The 20,729-nt window shown below is 40.5% G+C and overlaps 1 protein-coding gene across 1 annotated transcript in view; it reads left to right on the forward strand.

Annotated features, from left to right (window-relative positions):
• ANO2 (anoctamin 2) overlaps positions 1-20,729 on the forward strand; it is a 149,195-nt gene that overhangs the window by 10,014 nt on the left and 118,452 nt on the right. The gene's annotated exons all lie outside the window — the stretch shown is intronic.

The raw sequence follows: 20,729 nt of genomic DNA on the forward strand, positions 1-20,729 counted from the left end.
AATTGTGTGTTGAGTTGATATGAGAACAACTTCTGCTTTTAGTCCTGGGAAAAAAATGTGTCTATAAATTTATTAAACTGAGAACAGCCTTAAAGCAGCATTTGTATTTTTGTACAGCACAGTGGACTTTCAACTACTACATTTCCAGTGGATTATGCTGAACTGAATGTTTGCTAGGTGGAGGTTTTTTGTTTGTTGTTGTTCGTTTCAGTGCTAATATAAGAAATGGACTTTTTTCATATAATGCTATTGGAAGTTGAGATATATTCTCTAATATATACTCTGGACCAGGTTTAAAGGTAAGTCTGGTCTGGCTGAAAAGGTAAATGTTAAAGGGATTCCAGTTTTGGATCCTTGGTTTAGAGCAGGCTGTGGTTTCTCTGCGTTACGTCATCTTCATATGGTTTTGCAAGAAAATCCACTAATTTAAGAATGATACAATGTCCTGGATCAAAGAATCATGGAATGGTTTGGATCTACCAACCTCACAGGCCATGGGAGTTCTTCTAGAAGCAGCTTTTGTAGGCTGAAACCTTTTAGACGTCAGGAAGTTCATCTTTAGGAACACAGGATAGAATTACAACAATTTTAAACATCTTTGTTTCTGCAGCTTTTTTTGGAAAAGTGTGAATTTCCATGATGTTAATATGTTTGTTAACACGTGGTGTTATTATGACTGTTAAATTCTTGATAACGATGGATAAACACCTTTCTCACTTGTATTGTCAATTCATTGTGTAAAAGAAGAGAGACAAGAAAAAAAAATTATGTGGAATTTGTATGTGGAGAGAGGCATATTGTTCCTTTTGAATTCATGGAAAATAGGCAAGACTATGGACTGTCTCCATAACCTCCCAGTTATTGTTTGTGAATTAAGGAATTTCTGACTACATTTTCAACTGCCTAATAACTTTCTATCATTTGTTATTGCTGTCCTCCAGGGAAACTTTCATTTCTCTTAATACGTCCTTCCTGTTTTGTTTTGTTGTTTGTTTTCCTTTATTTAAACAAAGGTGATATTTTGCATGTCCAAGACAGACTGCACAATGATAGTCTTGGGTATGAAGTTGCCCAGGAAGGGCAATAAATACCATGGGCATTGCAGTTCTTGCTTGTTGTTTTTTTGGTTTTTATTTTTTAAATTTTCCTTTTCCTCTTTTTCTTTGTTGTTGTTTTATTCTTCTTTGTTTTGTTTTTTGTTTGTTTGCTTGTTATTTGTTTCTGGGGAAACTGATAGTTGTGTTTCACCTAATCTGAAACCAGTAGTTCCCTTGAATTTGAATTTTGCTGTTGCTTTAATGACTCCAAATGCAACACACACCATATTCAATTAGTATTACCTATGGCAAGGCATAATAGGTATGGAATAAGAAGACACTGGAGATGTGCTTTGGCATTCTGACAAAGCTGGATCATTTTCGAGCACATTGGAAGTGAATTGTACTTTGCTAAATAGCAGTTGGGAGAGGAAATATTATTTCAAGGGGAAGATGATGACAATCCTAAAACAAAGTGTAAATTACCCTCCAAGAAGCTCATCTAACCTGAATTTTTGAGCTAGTATTGTTTCAAAAACGTCTCACTAAACCCCTTGATTACATTACACTTGAGGGGAAGGAAGTCCTTAAGGTCCTCAGTGTTGATAATAATATTACTGACGCTGGAGGTTGTGACTGGATTTTTCTGCTTGATATTCCAAGGCATGTTTTTGCATTTTTGTGGAAAAAACCCCATATAAACTTAAAAACCCAACCAGCCAAAGAAACCTCCCAACAACGCCTCCAACCTGAGCCAAACAAAAGCTTGTAGTGCTGCAGGAGATTTTATTTATGGGGTTAAAATGCACTGTGTTGTTGCACTAAGGTGCTCCCTATTTGTCAGTCTCCTGTCAGCTGTTAAGGACAAAAAGTAGCCAAAATTATATAATGGATATTGCTTAATTTAGTAGTAATTAAAAGCCTGAAAAAAAGAAAAAAAAAGTCTTTTCCCAAAATCTATCAATGTGCTCTGTGGATAATCCCAGGAAAACATCTCATGCCCTTAGTACATGAGAGACACCTTGCAGGCACTCAGTGTGGACGTTGTAGTTGCCTCAAAGTATTCATTCATCCGAAGTGCAGAGGAAGGCTTAATAGCAGCTAACATTAAAAGGATATGGAAATTTAATATGAGTCCCAGACCTTTATCCCTATTAATGAATGCCTCCTGAAGCCAACGAGAATGCAGAGTAATGTAGCATTGGAAGCAGACTGGGGTCTTTTGTGCTCTAGGTCTTTGGACTTTGTATTTCAGTCTCTCAGCACTCAGAACAAGGCAATGCTTCTTTGGGGAGCCAATTATATAAATATTTGATGCATATTTTTCAGCGACTCTGGTTACAGAAGCATTAATTAGCTAAAACATGTTCTGCTCCTGTATGTTACTTATATGGGGCTGAAATGTAATACACAGCTCTTATAAAATTAAAGTTGAACAGGCAAGGCAAGGTTTTCAGTGGTAGTGAAGTGAATGTGATGAAAATATTGGCAAGTTGATTATTTAAGAGGAAATCATGTCTCCATTTTAGACAGGATTTTGAAGTAGCCCCATGGGATTTAGGTGTGATTAAATCAGCATTAACATAATGATCCAAAATAAAAAGTGGCTAAGTAGAATGGCTGTGATGTCAAAGCTCAAAATCCATACTATGAATCCTGTTTTTTAATGATTGTGTTGTGACTTGAATAGATGAATGGGCAGATAGACTCTGTGTTTTTAATTACTGAGGTACCTTAGTCAAAATGGCTTCCAAAAGATGCAGAGAAAATTGAAAAGATGTACAAAAATCAAAGATATAGGTATATTTTGTCAATAACCTTTTTAAAGCTCTTGGGCAAACCATGGTAAATGTCATCAGTTGTATGAAGATTGGGAAATGGGTTCATCCATATCTTGAATTTTAGATGGAGGTAGAATAGGGCTGTACATTCTGGTGATATTTACAGTGGGATTTGGGCCAGAGGCATCCTAGTTTTACATATATTTTTACATAATGCTGTTTCTAGCAGACTTGCCTGGTAGAAATGGCCAATAATGCCTCCTAAATTTGTATTTCCATTTCTTTGTGTCCTGTGCTGAGTTCTGTCATCTGCTGGGAGAGCTACTTCAATTCCTACAAACTGCTTGGCAGATGAGAAGCCCACAAGGAATGGCTTGTACATCTCTGCTGGGGCATGGCAGGGGGAGAACTGGACACTTGCAGGATGGGTATGCACAGTAACAAAATCTGCTGCTTGGTTTGTTCACAGATGATTCCCTGAAAACATATTTTAATTATCAGTGCTCTTGTTTGCAGCAGAAGTTTTAATGTGCAAATTAAATCTCTGGGGAGGGTTTGAAAGGTGACACATGAAACCCTGAGGGATGTGACGCTGCCACAGTGCCTGCAGAGGAGGCTTGGAGGCTGAACAGTGATAATTTCTCTAAGGCATGTAGGCCAGTGCAGCTTGAATAGCAGTTTCATGAAAACAAAAAATATGGATAGTTTGGGGAATTTGGCCCTGGGATTTGTTGCTTTTCTGAGCTGTTAAATGACAGAGGCCACGCTGCTGTTATTGGGGTGAGGTGCTGTGTGAGGGCTGCCCCAACTGCAATACCTGCTGCCTGATGCACCTTGACTTTTTCTTTGTTGCAGTAAAAAAAAATCCTGAATTTCAGAGTTTCTTTTCCAGGGGAAATGAGACTTTCTTTGCTTTCTTGTCCCCAAACCACCATCTACTTTCTCTCTAGCAGCAAACAGCCCTGCAGGTATCTCTGGTGCCAAAGTGCGCACTACTGAATTTCTGCTGGTTAGGTAATTGTTCTACAGTTTCACAGTTCTTTAGAGGCATTGCTGGTTAGCCATGATTTCACACCTCATGGAAATTCCTTTGCCTAAACCAAAGCCACTGAGAATTCTGCTTGGGAGCAGATGTAACGTTGTAGGTAAGTGCTCCCTGTTTTCAATATGTTGCTTTTATACATATAAACATTAATTTATGTATGGGTTTTGTGATGTAGATATAAAGGATCTAAGACAGTGCCTCTCCTCTCCTCTCCTCTCCTCTCCTCTCCTCTCCTCTCCTCTCCTCTCCTCTCCTCTCCTCTCCTCTCCTCTCCTCTCCTCTCCTCTCCTCTCCTCTCCTCTCCTCTCCTCTCCTCTCCTCTCCTCTCCTCTCCTCTCCTCTCCTCTCCTCTCCTCTCCTCTCCTCTCCTCTCCTCTCCTCTCCTCTCCTCTCCTCTCCTCTCCTCTCCTCTCCTCTCCTCTCCTCTTTTGGCCTGCAATAAAACAAATTAAAAGGCATTCCATAAAGTGTCATTCTGTCTTCTCAGATTCAGGAATGGATTCCAGCAGGGAAAAGGCTGGGGGGTATCTGATGGTGGAAATTAGTCCTTGAAGGATAGGACTGTTTTATGGGAGAAAACCACAACTGTTTGTGTGTGTGGGGAGTGAGGGGGTGGAATTTGCTATCTTTTGGCAGATCCAGGGAAAGGCAATGTAAATAATGACTCAGGGTTGTGGGATTCTTGTACGTTTTGAACTCTTCTTGCTTTACTGATTACTCTAATGGCTGTGTGTGTCATTCTGCCCAAATTTGAGTTACTATAATGTCGTGTTGATCAGGACATTATGCTTAGACAGGCAAGCAGTATTCAGCAGGAAGTGAGACACTGCAGGGAAGGAATGATCCCATCCCAGGTGCACAAGACATTTTACATTGTGTACACTTTCAAATGTTACATTGTACTTGAGAGGGAGGCGTTTTGGAGTGAAAACTGGATTCGAGATTTTAAACATGAACGGTGGAGGGGTCTTTTCAAGGAAAAACAAAGTAATTTCCCCTTAGGAATCAGAACACCCTCTTCAGCTCAAACCGTTTCTTAAATCCTTTGCAGATCTAAGTTCTAGGTAGGGACAGAGTTCCAACAACTCAGTGCTAGTTCCTGTGGATGAGCACAGATTTAGTGGGGGGAAGCTGACATAGAGGGAAAGATGCATTAGCTGTCCCACACCCTTACATCCTGAAAAAAAAGGGAACCGTGATGTACAAGCCTCAAGTTGTAATCAGTTTGTGTTCAAATGTCTTTCCTGGTCATTGCAAGGTCTATTAAGTCATAGGACAAGGCAAATCAGTCAGAACTGTATCACACAGTTGCTTCTGTCATTCCAGTGGCTCCAGGTCAGCAATTACTTTGTCCTGAATAGAACAACAAGGAAAAACATAATTTAGCAGAGTGGCATTGGGCTGCACGGTTCTCATTAGCATTAATGAGAGTTGGGTGGCTAAATCCCCATGCACAGCACGGAAAATTTGCCCTTCTGGGTGGGTTTTCTCCTTGGTACACACTGCTGATAAATGTGTGCCCTCTATTGAACCTCTCCATTGTGTACAGGTATGTGCTCACAGTAATAAGCCAAAGAAAAAACCATGTTAGAACTCGATTTATGTAATACTGCACAGCATTCTGTAATATTCTGTAATTTCTGTGCAGTTATTCCGGGTCAGCATTAAGGTAACAATGATTTCATCACCTGAAACCAAACAGTTGGATAAAATTATTTATTTTGAACAGGTGCATGGATTTTGATTTGTTCTTTATGTGGGGCTTCTCTTTGTTGGTGGTGGTAGTTTTGTTTCTCTTTGTTTGCATATATTGATAGTGGATATATTTGCTTTAAGATCTGCCATCTAGGAATTAACTAATCAGTTCTCTGCTGGCTTCTCCCTTTGGTTCCTGGATTCTGTAATCATTCTGTAGCATTATAGGATCACTAAAAGGATTCACACCTATACACGGTACTTTTAAGGAAATCCTGGAGGTGGAGTTAGGTAGATGATCTTGGAGTTTCATAAGATGTCTCCTGGTAAAATAAATGAAGATAACCTATTTGGGAGAGAACGAGCTACTTGTAACTAGGGTGGGAAAATGACTGAACAGTTACGTGAACTAATATTCCTTCTTTTTTTGGAAACAGCAACCGTTTTAAGGGGAGCATAAAGACACCAATAGGAGCATTTTCCTGAAAATGTAGAGGTGGCCATTGATTTCCATAGGTTGAAGCCAACACAGTGCTCTGGAAGAATACCAGCATCCTTCTCTTCCAGAGGAGCCCAGTTGCACTTCCCTTAGTCATGTCCCAGTTGGGACATGGGAAATTTCTCTCCAGTCTGTCTGCATGTTCACTAAGCTCAGCTGTGGTTTACCTGGAGTAACTTAACAAAGAAAAATTAACATTTCAGAGATATAGAATACATATGTTCAAGATCTTGCAAATGCTTAAGCAGGACTCCAAGCTGACACCTCCAAAGTGCTAGTTCAAACTACTCTAATTTTTCCTTAATCCCTTCAAAATGGGGAAGGATATCGCTGCCCATCCTATACTTAGGACTTTTCCTCAAGTCTTAAGTCTGCTCCCATTTAGACTGGTTACAGAGTGTGAAGGATGACTTGAGTTTCCTAATGCTTTGAAAGTTTCAGCTTCATGCATGTTCTGTAAGTCACAGAGTTCTCAAGTTTTAGTTTTTCTGGATTTATGTGTCATTGTTTCTATCCCTTGCTTGCCTCACTCCCACTATTCTCACTCATTTGTATGTTTGCCTGACTTGGAAACCTCTGGTGTTCTTGTTCTTTTTCCAGCTCTCATATTCCATACTTGAGTTTGCAGGCTTTAACTGATCATTCTTTGCTTGCCTCTGAAGATTTGCAAATGTTCAGCTGTCGCTGAACCCTTTTAGGTCATCAAGACAAAATAATGTCCTAAACACTGTGTCCCTAAGGAAGCTCACTGGATGGCTCTTCCACAATTTCACCGTGCACACTCTGGTTAGTGAGACCCAGGAAATTTCATACCATGTTTTTTGTTAACTTAGGGGTACTTTCAGTCTTTTGCAGTGCAGCCAATCCACTGTGGTGCCCCGTAGCCCTGGCAAGCCTCCCCGCTTGTCACAGGTCCCTGTGAGTTCACTGGATAATGTTTACCCTCTGCCTGCAGTGGCACTGCTCAGCTTTCACAGGTCAGTGAGTGGTACCTGCCTCACCTCACCAGTGCTTGACCTGCTCACCTGCCTCTGGCCTCTGCATATTCCCCTCTGTCCCTTCACACCAGTCTCCTGCAGGGCTGCTCGCCTGTCCACCACAGGGTGTTCCATTTCTGTCCACGATGCTCTTTCTCTGTATCCTGTATCCACAGCAATCCTGCCACTCCTTGGTGTCACTGGATCTTGCTTTGGTCAGTGTGAAGTCAGCCCTTCACCCCTCCCTGCTGCCCATCAGCTGCCATCAGTCACAGGCCTATGTGAAGTCATAGCATCCAGGACATCTTGATGACCCCTTTCAACTCAGAATATTCCATGATCTGTGATCCTCTCCATTGAGAAAATCCACAGCTGGGACAGCTGGACACACAGACTTCATACTTCACAATTGCTTCTCTCTCAATGACTTCTATGCAAAATTTCCTTCCTCCCCTATTCTCTCCTGTTTCAAAGCTGTCCTTAAGAAACTGCTCACCCAAAGCTGGCCAAGTTCAGCTTCAGTGATGCACCAAAGTTTGCTCATTAAAGGACTTGCTTTACTTTTCAGCTGAAGCTTTGCAGGAGGCACTTGAGAGCACCACAGTGACAACCTAAGACACAGCTTGCACCACAAGGGACCCCAGGTTGTTTTTCACCTGTGAGCCACAGTTCACAAGTGACTCTCCTGGAAAGTATTTGTTGGTTTAGGGTTGTTTTGTCACATCTGGCCACCAACTGGCAAGTCTCTTCACAGAAAAGTCAGCACAAAGAATGCTTTTACCAAGATCCAGCTGTAAATTTTTGTTAATTTCCATATCTTCATAATGCTCAGACTCTCTGGCAGGACAAAACCCACATATCAGGTGACTTGCTAGATGATGTTATTAAAGACAGCTCATTTTAGTATTTAAAAGTAGGTGCGGTTTTATAATACAGTGATTGGTAACCCTCCTGATACCAGTATTGCAATTCTGTAGTCATGTACTGTTCTCCTAGCAATTCTCACGTCATTATTTCATAAAAGGGTGCAAATGCTATTACAATGTAAAACCAATTTTGTTAATGTTGTAGAATTTTAAGTACCACAAAAGACTAATAGGTAGCTCTAAAATGTATTCCTTCACTTGTACATGTCAGTGGTAATTATCAAAGAAAATAATTGGCATATAATTACAGAGCACTCCAGTGTAATTAAAACCACCATAAAAAGAATAGCCAAGGAATCATTCATCAAAAGCTGTAAGCTGAATCCAGGAACTGAGGCAGTGGGCATCCTCCTGCTACCTAGACCCTTGAAAACAGGTGGAAAAGTGGAAAAAATGAAAGAGCCAGAATCGGAATCTCAGGGCAGATCAGGCTGGAAGGGACCACAGTGGCTCCTCTGGTCCCACTCCCTGCTCCAGCAGGACCATCCCAGAGCACACAGCACAGGATTGTGTCCAGAGGGGTCTGGAATATCCCCAGTGAGGAGACTCCACACCCTCTCTGGTCTCTGTTCAGGGCTCAGTCACTGCCCAGGGAAGAAGTTCTGCCTCCTGTCCAGGTGGAATTTCCTGGGCATCAGTCCCTGCCCGTTCCTCTGGTGCCATGGCTGGGCCCCCCGGAGCAGAGCCTGGGCCCTGCTCGGAGCCCTCCCTGCACACAGGGACACCCAGGGCTGAGGGCCCCTCTCAGCTGGGGCTCCTCTCCAGGCTGGACAGCCCCAGCTCCCTCAGCCTTTCCCTGTCAGGGATGCTCCAGGCCCTAAATCATCTCCTCAGCCTCTGCTGGCCCCGCTCCAGGAGCTCCCTGTCCCTCCTGTCCTGAGGAGCCCAGGACTGGACACAGCACTGCAGCTGTGCCTCCCAGGGCTGGGCAGAGGGGCAGGATCCCTTCCCTGACCTGCTGGCATGTCCTTAGTATAAACCTAAGGGCTCTTTCAAGTACTAACAGGACGAGGTAAACTCCTATTGCCTGATACTCTCTGTATCTAAGTGCCTGTGTTCAGATACATTTTTGTATAATCAGTATAAAGGGGTAGGTGCCTTTGAAGAACAAATTTCATCCTGACTCTCAGCTGCCTGTTCAGAGGAATGACAGGAGCTTGAGGAGCTGCTGTTACCTCCTGCAATACCTGAAGTGAAGTCTGGAAGTCTGGCAGGACTCACACCTGTGTCTTTCTCTGTGTCAATGCCAAAACTGCTGTGAAATGACTTTTAGAAGGAGTAATTGTTGCTAAATTTAAAATACTGTTAAATACATAAGGGGAGAGACAAGAATCAAACCTAACTAGCCAAAAACTATCATGGGACTGAAGGTTTTTTTGGGCACAGGACCTCCTGTTCCTGTGTTCCCTGGCATGCTATCTGGGTTCCTTACAGTTCTGGTTTCCAGTTCTGGTTTCCTGTTTTCATCTCCTTTATTGTTGAACAGAAAACAGCAGAAAAGTGGAAGTGAAAACCAAGTGAATGCTACATTGTTTCACTGAAAAAAGGGTTTTCAAATCCTACAATCCCAGAATGGTTTGGGTTGGAAGGGTCCTTAAAGATCACCTCATTCCACCCTCCTGCCATGGGCAGGGACAACTTCCACTATCCCAGGTTGCTCAGAGCCCCATCCAACCTGGCTTTGAATACTCCCAGGGATGGGGCAGCCACAGCTTCTCTGGGCAAAAAATGTATGAGAGCATTTGTGTGAAGGGGAATGAGAATGAAAAATGGGAAGTTTTCCCTTGGCAGCATGTCTGTATTCATCTTTACACTTATTTCCCACAACTGAAAATCTGCTTCCCACAGCTTCTGCTCTTAAAATGTTTTTCTCTTACCTGCACACACCTTATGTACATCTTCAGCTTTTCTTCCTCCCAAGAAAAACAAAACACTAACAGCTGTATTTATTATAGACCACTTTTTATAAAGTATAAAACTTTAGTTACTAATCATATGTATACCAATTAAATTATGTAGAATTTTGTAGTTATTAAATATTACTTAACAACCTGTTTTGTTCAGTCAGTGGCAAGAGGAGCACTACTGCTATGAATTGCTATTATTTTTCTGAAGAAGTCTGGGTTGGACAAATGCATCATAATTAGCCATTGATATATTGATACATTAACTACAGGCAGGAAAAGTGTGATGGAGTGGAAATGGAAATGTGAAAAACCCAAATGGTGTTTATTGCTTTGGTGGGGGGAGGAGGAGAAGCTTTGAACACCGGAGCAGTTTCCCTGGAAGGGCAATGTTCAGGTTTCTAATTTGGTTATATATAACTGTGTGTATAAATATCTATATCTATACATACATAGCTATACTAACATGTGGACTTAAGGGGAATTAAGGCATTTTTTAGACTTTCAGAGTTATGTAAACTTGTGTGTGGTTGTGCTTTTAGTCCAAAAGGAGCATTGCAAATAGCTGCGGGATTTTTTTGTAAACCATCTCTATAAATATTTGAAAAGAGCTAACACATGTTGCAAATATTTAGTTAACAGCCTTTGTTAAAGCAAAATTTGAGAAAGCTCTAAAATCATAATATCTTACCAGTATTAGAGGTCATTTTGTATATGTGTGAGTGTCCCAGTTGAACCCTGCTTCAGCCAAAACATCTGTTCAGTTATCTGCGATTGATGTGTGGATTTCTTGGCAAAAGCCCCACTCAATATTTTTAATAGTGAATGCTAAACTTAAAAGTCATATTTTTAATGTTTTCCCATCATGTGCGCAAGTTACATAACCAGATCTGGATCTGTGTGGTTACTGCTATTTATACTACTGTTGGGGTGTACAACAGATGAGGATCCAGCTCACTTATTCAGTGATCCAGTTTTTCGGTTCTGAATAAAGACAGAAAAAAAAGATGGATTCTGTATTACCAAGATTATAGTTTGTGTGTAAGAAAATAGAACAGAGTAGCCAGGATAAATTGGACTATAAGGTGATATGTGCCGTCCTCTCAAACTTGTTCAGTTGAGACTTTGACCTGACCAAGGAAATTCATGGTTAGGATATCACAATGCATTTAAATGATCCTTGACCACAAGTGCAATATTTGTGCAATAGAAGTGCCAGTATGGATATGTAGTAATGAAAGGCGAAGGCACAGTTTTTTGCATTGTTTCTTTAGCAAGCTAAATTATGCATCTAATTTTTCATGCCTTAGTCTCCTCATCTTTTTGCTTGCCAGTTACTGCTTAAATCTGCTAATTTTTATCTTTGTTTGTTTTTCTTGCTCCCAGTTTTGCAGATTAAATCTCTCATCTCGGAATACTCTCCTTACTGCATGCCAAGAACCAAAACCATCTTGTGATCAGTATTAAACAAATAGAATTGGCCATGCCCCTTGCAAATGGACCCAAGTTGTGCTTGAGACATCTTTGTTTACTGAAGACTGCCAAAAAAAGTGGGGGGGAAATAAGAAGTCAAAACAACCCCTCCTGCTTTTTCCTTTTGATCTCAGTCTGATATATCCTTAGTTAGAAACTTAATGATATCACCTGCAGTGTGATCACACTGAACTGTTCACGGATGCACACTTCTCAGGTGATGCCAGGACAGAGGACAGTGAATGCTGTGGCAGTTTGTTATGAGAACATGTCCTGAGGTTCCTCCTCAAGCAAGGAGTCTCTTAAGTCCTCAGGAGAACACCCTCCTGAGGCACTCAAAACTTGGCATAAGAGTTTTTACTCCAAAAATCACTTCCTGTATGTTCTGTTTGTGAATGCTCTCGAAGTACCCTCTTAATATGTGAGGTTAAGTGTGTGACTCCATCAGGGCTTTAAAAGTGAAGGCTGCATTTTGCAGTCCTTAGTAACAGTAGTATAAAGAGTTTTCCCCACTGGTTTCTGGAAGCTTTGACTTGGCACTCACAAGTCATGATCATGGTGTGTAGAAGGAAACACACTGGAGACTAAATGCGTTATGGGCCACCAAGAGAAGGCTTTGGGGTGACCTCAGTGTGGCCTTTCAATACCTGAAGGGAGCCTACAGGAAAGATGGAGAGAGGCTCTTGGCAAGGCCTGGAGTGACAGGACAAGGGGCAGTGGCTTCACACTGACAGAGAGCAGGTTTAGATTGGATATTAGGAAAGAATTCTTCCCTGTGAGGGTGGTGAGGCCCTGGTACAGGTTGCCCAGAGAAGCTGTGGCTGCCCCATCCCTGGAAGTGTTCCAGGCCAGGCTGGATGGGGCTCTGAGCAACCTGGGATAGTGGAAGGTGTCCCTGCCCATGGCAGGGGGTTGGAACAAGGTGATCTTTAAGGTCTCTTCCAACACAAACCATTCTATGATTCTGTGATTTAGGTGTTCTGTTGCTGAATGTATCTTCCCATTATTAAGTACCAGCCTAGCATAGTGTGTTTGTGGCTTTATTGCTTGGTCTCCCTTTTGTAAACTTCTAATATTTAGCAGAAAATCATTATGGTAGAAGTAGAGGAAAAATATGGCAGAACCATGCCAAAACAAAAGCTCAAAAATGTTCACTGCAATGTGATCTATATATATATTTAAAGGCATGAGTCTAGGCAGTGTTACTGTGTGATTTTCTTTGAGTGAGCTGATGTAAAACAAGCAAAAAGATTTATGAAAATTACAAAATTCAGAGTGCTTCTAATGAGACATAAAATGGATTTTAAGATGTGGAAGATGGAAGGGACTTACTGCTATCAGTATGTAGCACCACATATATTACAAAAACCTGGTAGTGATTTCCTGTAAATTTCAATTTGTGTGATACCACCAGGAATGGAATAACAAATCTTACAGTTTTTCCTTTGCTAATTCAGATCCCTCATGGCATAATACACTTTGGCAGTGTATCAGGTTAATGTTAATATTCTGCATTCTATCTGCTAATTATCTTTTTAATAATTGAAAGTTAATGGCCCACTTGACCCTTACATCTCTATAAGTGATTTTTTCAGCTTTCTACATAAATTGCTGTATTTCAATGCCAAGCTAAAAGTAAAATCTCACTAAAATATGTTTTTTTTGCATGCTGTTGTGAAATGTATTGGAGAACCCACAAATTTATAATGTGTAAAGCTTAAGCAAACATTGGCATTTTGGTGTTTGCTGACAGTTTATTCTTAGAATCCTAATAGAAAATTAAATTCACATTTCATTTATAATGATTTGACAACAGTTTTTAAAATAATCCTCCTTTAATTTTAGTGTTACAAAGGAGCAAACTGGGACTTGTATATTCTCACTGGCTTGTGTCTCCTTTTTGTGTCTGCAGAGTGAGTCTGAATTTATGGTCATGGAGATGAGAGCTAAATCTGACCAACAGAGTTTAGGGTATGTAGAGAGCAGTACTGCCAGGATGGATGAAAAAAGTATGTGTTGTAATAGTTATTGTACTGATATCTACTGAGTGATTCCCTTTGGACCATATTTTGGGGGGAACAGAGTGTATTGAGGCCTGGGTTTCAAAACTGTTGATAATTCAGCACATTCTGCAGTGCTCACTAGAACGTGCTGGCTACTTAACATTCCTGAAAATCTAATATTGTCCATTGACTGATTTCAGTGATTGCCATGCTCCTGTGGGAAGATACTATTTTGAGCCCTAGTACCACATTAGCTGAGGGTGCTGGGTCCCCTAGAGCTCCAGAAATATTCTAATATTGCAATTTCCATCTCTGAGCGAGGTATTTCTTGGACACCGAGTCTCAGCCCATTTGCCAAGCTTCTCATGTTGGTTTCAGCTGCAACATTTCAAGCAACTATTTTTCTTGGCTTGATGATTTGCTCAGATTTCAGGGCTGCTGCTGCTGCTCTTGCTGCCTCCAATCTGCAGAGCCTGCAAGCACCCAGCAGAGCTTCTCAGCTCCACATTTCATCTGGAGCAGGCTTGTGCCTCGCTGGCTGGGAGCTGCTTCTCCAGATGTTGGCAATATTGCCATAAAATGATCCTGTGGTGTGAGAGATTCCCTCAGTGTATCCAACAGGGTATCCAACAGCTGCAGTGGTCAAATGTTTAGGAAGCAGCAGGAATGGTACAAGCTTTTGTGATGCTTTTACTCTGATGTTCTCCTGGGGACAGCGACGTTCAGGTGCTTTCCCCCATGTGATGTCGTTTGCCCATCTAGGAACCTTCTGGGGATGTCTATCCCAAAGTCTGGCATAGCTTCTTATTAAAATATTTTTCAGTTTTTGCACCCACAAGGCAGAGGTGCTTCCCTGCTGCCTTGATATCTATGTCCTTTTGTCGATTTTTGGTCTGGCTTTGTCTGAGGCCCTGTAGTGCTTGCTCTGAAAGAGACGGTAGGCAGTCCATCCACACCCCTTTTCCTTACTACACAGGATTTTATAGACTTCCACAAGAACTTCCTCAAGTTTCTGGAACAAAAGGTCTCAGTGTACTCAGTGATTCCTATATAGATGCCATAGCAAGGCTTTTATGGGTCCTCTGAACCTGTTTTTGGTCTAACTTGTCTCTTTGGAGGTGAGGAGGCAGAGAGTGCATATTGAAATCAAGATGTGGATATAGCTATGTTTGAAGGGGTTTTTTTCTTAGTCTTTGTACCTTTCCTAATAAAATGTAAGGTTTGCTTTACTTCTTGGCTTTTAGAAAATACTGAGCTGCTATTTTTCAAAGGATTTTCTGTTTCAGCCTTGAGGTGTCATTACTGACTAGTACAGGTGAAATCAGAGCCCAGCATTTGATATGTGAATCTGGATTTAACCCACAGATATTGCTTTATATTTATTTACATTGAGAGCTGTTTGCCATTGTTCAGGCTCTTACTCTTACAAAGCTTTTCTACAATTTTTCACAGTGTGTCCTTATACTTCCTACCCTGAAAAACTTCATCTACTTTGTCTTTCTCCAGGCCACTTAAGCTGATGCTGGATGCTGTTAACACTGCAAAATCCCCTCAGTGACTATTTTTTTTTCCAGCAGTGCAGGTTCTCCTCCTACCCAGTTTCTTGCTGTTGAACAGATTATTTCTCCACCCCTGGACCTGTTGCCTTATCCAAAATGAGCCATATGATGCTACTGTGGGACTGCCACAGCCTCTTCCCCATCTCTCCCTGTTTGCAGTGAGGCTGTAGCTGTCTGGGGAGGTTTTGGATTCCCTGCCAGCAAAAAACCCAGCCCAGATACTTTGATTATCTTCCTCTTAATCCCCTCCCAATCAAGTCCCTGCAAACACAGCCAACCTTCCTTTTACTGCTGCTGATCTTTGGAGAGAGACCTCAAAGGGCCACACCATCCTGGAAAAGCTTGATTAGGAGAACACTCTTATTAAACTAAATAATTTTGTACCATCTGTTAACCCTTTCAAATTACAGAAAACCACCTAAAATGTTTTTGCTAAGAACAAAAACTTTTGTTTTGCTAAGAACAAATTTAATTTTTTTCCTTTTTTCTCCAAATCCTTTTTTTCCTTGAAATTGAGTTTACCAGAGTGAGGGTTCAGTCTCTGCTTCATTAATCCCCCCACTGGTAACATGCCTGTTATCTGGTCTAAAGATTGACTTCCATGATCTTGCTGCTTCGTCTGGAAAATTGTTCAGGCCATAAATCTCTGTGCAGATTAGTGAGTCTCATTCCCTCAAGAGGAATTACATTTTGCCCTTTTTAATGTTAACTCTTTGGCCTCAAGAAGTTTGTTGATTTTATTATTGATAATAAAGTTTGATATGATGTATTCTCCAGAATATTGGCTTATTTTTTAGCTAATTGAGCACTGAATGTAGCCAGGCCAGCTGATTACCTGATTTTCCATTGATGCTGCCAAAGTACAGGAGGTGGTAGAGTAGACACAGTCCTCCCTTCCTCTTTGAGGCAGCTTGATTTGGGTGGGGAGGCTTTCAATTTTACATTTTATTATTATTATTTATGGTATTCAATCTCAGATGATGCACTGAAATTGTCTTTTGTAGCAACAAATTTGTGTCTTTGACACAGGAGAAATTTGCTGATAAAGTTCTTCTAAATATTAAGGCTGATTTTGCTTATGTTTGAAAGTCATACTTTTCATGCTGTAGTGATTAGTGGACAGAGATAAACATTAGAAAAATATTGATGAAAGTACAGTAATTTTTTCATCCAAAATGCCTATTTGGAAGAATTAAAATGAATGACAATGCTGGCATATTTGTTACTCACCTGCATACAGGTGCACTGAGCACTGCAATAATGCACAGGTCTGTGTTTTGGGTTTTTTTGTTTTATTTGTCAGATTTATCAATCTATTCTATATTTGTGCTCGAGTTTCCAAGAGCTCATTTTCATTCCGTTCTGTGCCATTAAAAATTTCTATCTTCTTCAGGGGAAGCACGCCTGTGTTTTTAGGTTTCCTGTATCATCTTCCATTCAGAGACACTTCCTGTCTGTACATGAGTGGGAAAATTTTGGTTGGAGAGGTTGCACTGCATGAAGAAACATTGCAATGGACGAGCAAAGCCAACTGTTTAATTCCACAGCGCTTTACCTAAGAAATTTAGGTTATATAGGGTTTTTTTTTAGGTGTTTTGGCCAGATCTTTCATGGCAGATGTTCTGTTCTATGCTTATAGACACACTAATATATTCTTTAGCTGTTTATGTTCACAGGTGGGAGTAAGAGAACAAAATAAAGAGGACATTTACACCATCATTGTTGGTAGAAATTAGGAAAGAGAAAGGCAAACTGTCAAAATTTGTAAATCGTTGCAGCTTTGCTTAAGGTCTTGAGCATGTCTCTGTACCCATGCAGTGGGGTAAATCTATACTCTGGAGAAATGATGAAAATAGAAAAGAGAAAGTTTGGCAAAGGTAAAGGGGTTATAGTTTTGTGAAGGAAAAGATGAAAATTATGAGATGCATAATATGTAGCCATACCATCTTAGTTTATTGCAATGTTTGAGCCCTTCTCAATCTGGAACATATTTATCTTCACAAAAGCCTTTTGATAGAAGGAAGTTCCATCATCTTCATGCAATCAGAGGCAGAATTAAATTACCAGCCTACAATTGTTGGATACAGCCTATCCTATAAGATAACATGAGCAGGGAGTTGCTCTGGACTGACATGTCCCTGTCAGGACATTCTGGGTCTTCTTGTCTCACCTGGACCAGTGCCCTGCACTTCCTTTTTCTAATGGAGCAGGCTCACACTATCATAGGTGATGGACTGATTTTGTACCTTGGATACAAAACTTTAGGAACAGAAACACACTGTTTCACAGATAGAAATTCAATATATTTGGCAGAAAACGCAGCCACTTTTGCAGTCTCTGCCTGAATCTGGCAGTGCTGTGTCATGCAATCCAGTGCTACCCGTGCTGGGGGCCAAGAGCTCAGGACTTGGCTCTGCTCTTGTAAAATGAAGGTGACCACAGTTCTGTGATAATCACAAGAAATTGCTTTTTATTTGCACTATCACATCACTTTGGTATTCGCCTCGATTTCCAGGGCAGGTATCAGGAGAGCAGACATTAATCTTGAGCAATTGCATTTGCAGACGTGACAGATCCATTTGGTAATGGAATTAATGGGAAGACGATTACTTTTACTGAGCTAATAGGACCTTTATTTTCTCTTCCTCACTACAAACTGTTTCACTGTCGTTTTCCCAGTGTGGCTGCATTACTGAAAGATGTCACATTACATTAATTGGAGCCACTAAAAAGTTGCTGCCTGGTATTTTTCTTCTATTTAATTATCACTGAAGGATAAAATGTTTAAAGTTCAGCTGTATTGTGGGGGTTTTTTTGTTTGTTTTTCTTTTTAAAGAAGGACGTTTACATGCTTCAGGTTTTATGATTTATGCCTTTTCCTTTTCCTATGCACATTTTTAAAAAATCATTAGAAAGATTGTCAGTTCCCTAGATCCCCTTAGACATTAGTTAATCACTTCTTTTCAGCTTCTTTCTACCCTTTGGTGTTACTTTTTCTTCCTGTTAAGATACACGGCAGAAATCTATTTCTTTGGACGAGTGTTTAAAATTAACTATTTTTTAATATATGTTATTTATAAACTGTATTCCTTAAATATGGAGTGATTAGTGGTTTCATAATGAGGAAATGATAAGAAATACTTGCTAAGCTGTAGCATTCAGCAATGAATTCTGTATTTGCAAAGTTCATAGGAGCAATATGCTCACCATAAAAAGAGCCTGGGGCTCTTCCAAAATAAAATCGTTGATTTTGCCCTTTCTTGGCTTGATAGTGACTGACAAACCTGATGCCTTTAGTACTGTATGATTTAGCTCATGCTAGAGGTGTCTAAATAAATTTAGTTTTGCTTAGTAATGCTTGTCTAGCCATGTTTCAGAATGTTCAGCTTTCAGTAAAAAGAATAATCACTTTATAGATACCGTTATGAGAGCTTTTGTAGTTATCATATATTTTTTTTCTGCTATGGCCTCGATGGTGATAAGTTTGCAATAAATCTTAGGCTTGCAGCTGATGCAAGTCCTAGTGTGTTTTATTGTTAAGGCAGGAAAGATAGAAAAATTCTCCTTTGGAGAAATTTGAATTTTATTCAGCCTATACATTTCCAGTCCAAGACAGGAAAACCACAATATAGGCAGCTGTTAAAGCCCTGCTTTAGACTGCTAAGAATCATGACAAACTGAAAGAAATACCCAATATATTTTTCTTCATGTGCTGATTGAAAAGCAAAGCAGGCCTTCCAGACTTTCTTCCATTTGACTTTAATGCTGAGCTTTCCTATTGAAATGGGAAAACCGAATTCAGCTTCAGAAAACAGAGAAGCAGCCAAGACATAAATATATCTTGAATAATTCTGAATGAACTTATTGAAAAGCCTCCACTCTTAAACTTATTGGAAGAACTCTGTAATATGGAATATAGATTTGATGGGGGAAAAAAAAGGGATCATGAGAGCAACAAATCTGTTTGTCATCTGCCTAGGAATACTTAGTAATTTAAATAATATAATCAGGGAGTGCAGTGATAGAGACATGGAACGATGCAGGGCCAAGGATAAAGTCCTGTGGGACATCAGCTGCAAGTGAAAAAGGACTCGATTAAGGATGGCTGTATTAAATAACAAGTGAGTGGTGTAACAAAAGTAATGCTTGCCACCACCACATGTTGGCTTTAGTGATACATCCAGAGTACAGTGAATGAGCAGGAGTGATTTAGAGCATTCAAAATAGAAGACTGACAGCATTTTGTTAGAACAAAGTGATGAGCACATGCAAAATTATCATTTCAGGTGATTAACCAGAGGAGAGCAGTTAGGGGCTGTCTCCAGTAAACAGTTATAAATCCACTCTGGCAAGGAGAAAAGCAAGTTGTAACTTTTGGAGATGTTTGCAATACAAGAAGCCTTCTGGGAATAAGTCAGTTGAGCAGATCCTTGCCAGACATCACAAGGAAAAAAGACACCTGGAACTGCTGCAGGTGAAACCTGGAAAAGTGGGGTAAGGAACCTTACCAGAAGAGTAGCCCTATAGGTTTTTATTCTGGTGAGCTCATAGAAAGTGAGTTAGATGGCTTATCTCTTGAGCTATGACATGAAATTGATAGTTTCAAATTTATTTTAAAATTCTTTGATTAATTTGAATGTTAGGAAGATATGGGAGATATGGTTCTAGTGATCCCAAGGTGAACATCCAGCAGCCCATTGTTCTGCATCTTTTGTTTACCCTGCAGCAGGAGTCACCTAGTCCTGTTTCCCCTACTTTATTTACTTTGCATTAGTGTTTATTGAAATTATCTCAGTTTCCCATCATAAGGTGATTTTTAAGCCTTTTAAAGATTTTTAATGGCCTGATTCCTCAGCAGCTGATATCAATTCATGAACAGCACAACTTTCCAACATATTTTGTTCAAATATACAAAGGTCATATTCTTCATCTGGTCTTTTCTCTCAAATTATTTGCCTGATTTTATTTGCAATCTGTGTAGTCATATGAGCCTGAGCTGGAAGCAACCAATTAGATCGCAATGTCCCTCCTCTTGCCAACATGGAATATAATCCCCCAGACAGGGACACGTGCTTGATTTTAGCCAAAAGCTCACAAGAAGCCTCCTGATCTTCACCCACTGAAATTGAACCTCTCATCTGTTATTAATCTATTTTCAGAAAATGATTACCAGAACATCTGCTCATGCCCAGTAAATTTTTCCTTCTTTCCCTTAAAGCTGACTTCCCCAGTGGACTGATGAAAGAGAGATTCTGCAGCTCATTCTGCTCTCAAAAATAGCATTGGTCCACTGAAGAAATGTTAGCTGAAGGTGAGGGAGTGATTTCTGTAATTCATGTTGCACCTATAGGGGAAATAAGAGCAAAATGATTGCAATAATAGTAGGATTTCCATCTAACTTTCTTTTTTGTTTTTTAATCAGGAAGCATAAAGACACATTCAGCAAATGCATGTTTGGGGTTTACATGAAGTTGGAAGCATCCACACAAAGATCATTAATCTTAGCAATAATCAAGCCTTTGAATCACAGGGTCACTGAGGCTGGAAATGACCTCCCAAGATCTTCGAGTCCAGCCTTTGACCAATCACTGCTTTTTCATCCGGCCCAGAGCACTGAGTGCCACATCCAGTCATTCCTTGGACACCTGCAGGGACAGGGAGTCACCATCTCCCTGGGCAGCTCCTTCCAATGCCCCTTCCAATGTCTGACCACCCTTTCAGTGAAGAAATTCCGCCTGAAAGTCTTCTGTCCACTTCTTCCATGCCCTTCCCTAAAGGATATGGTCCAACAGTCTGCGTTCAGGAGGATGATGACAGAGGAGAGTATTCA

Source organism: Corvus hawaiiensis, chromosome 4 (genome assembly GCF_020740725.1).
Source record: "Corvus hawaiiensis isolate bCorHaw1 chromosome 4, bCorHaw1.pri.cur, whole genome shotgun sequence".
Lineage (NCBI taxonomy): Eukaryota > Metazoa > Chordata > Aves > Passeriformes > Corvidae > Corvus > Corvus hawaiiensis.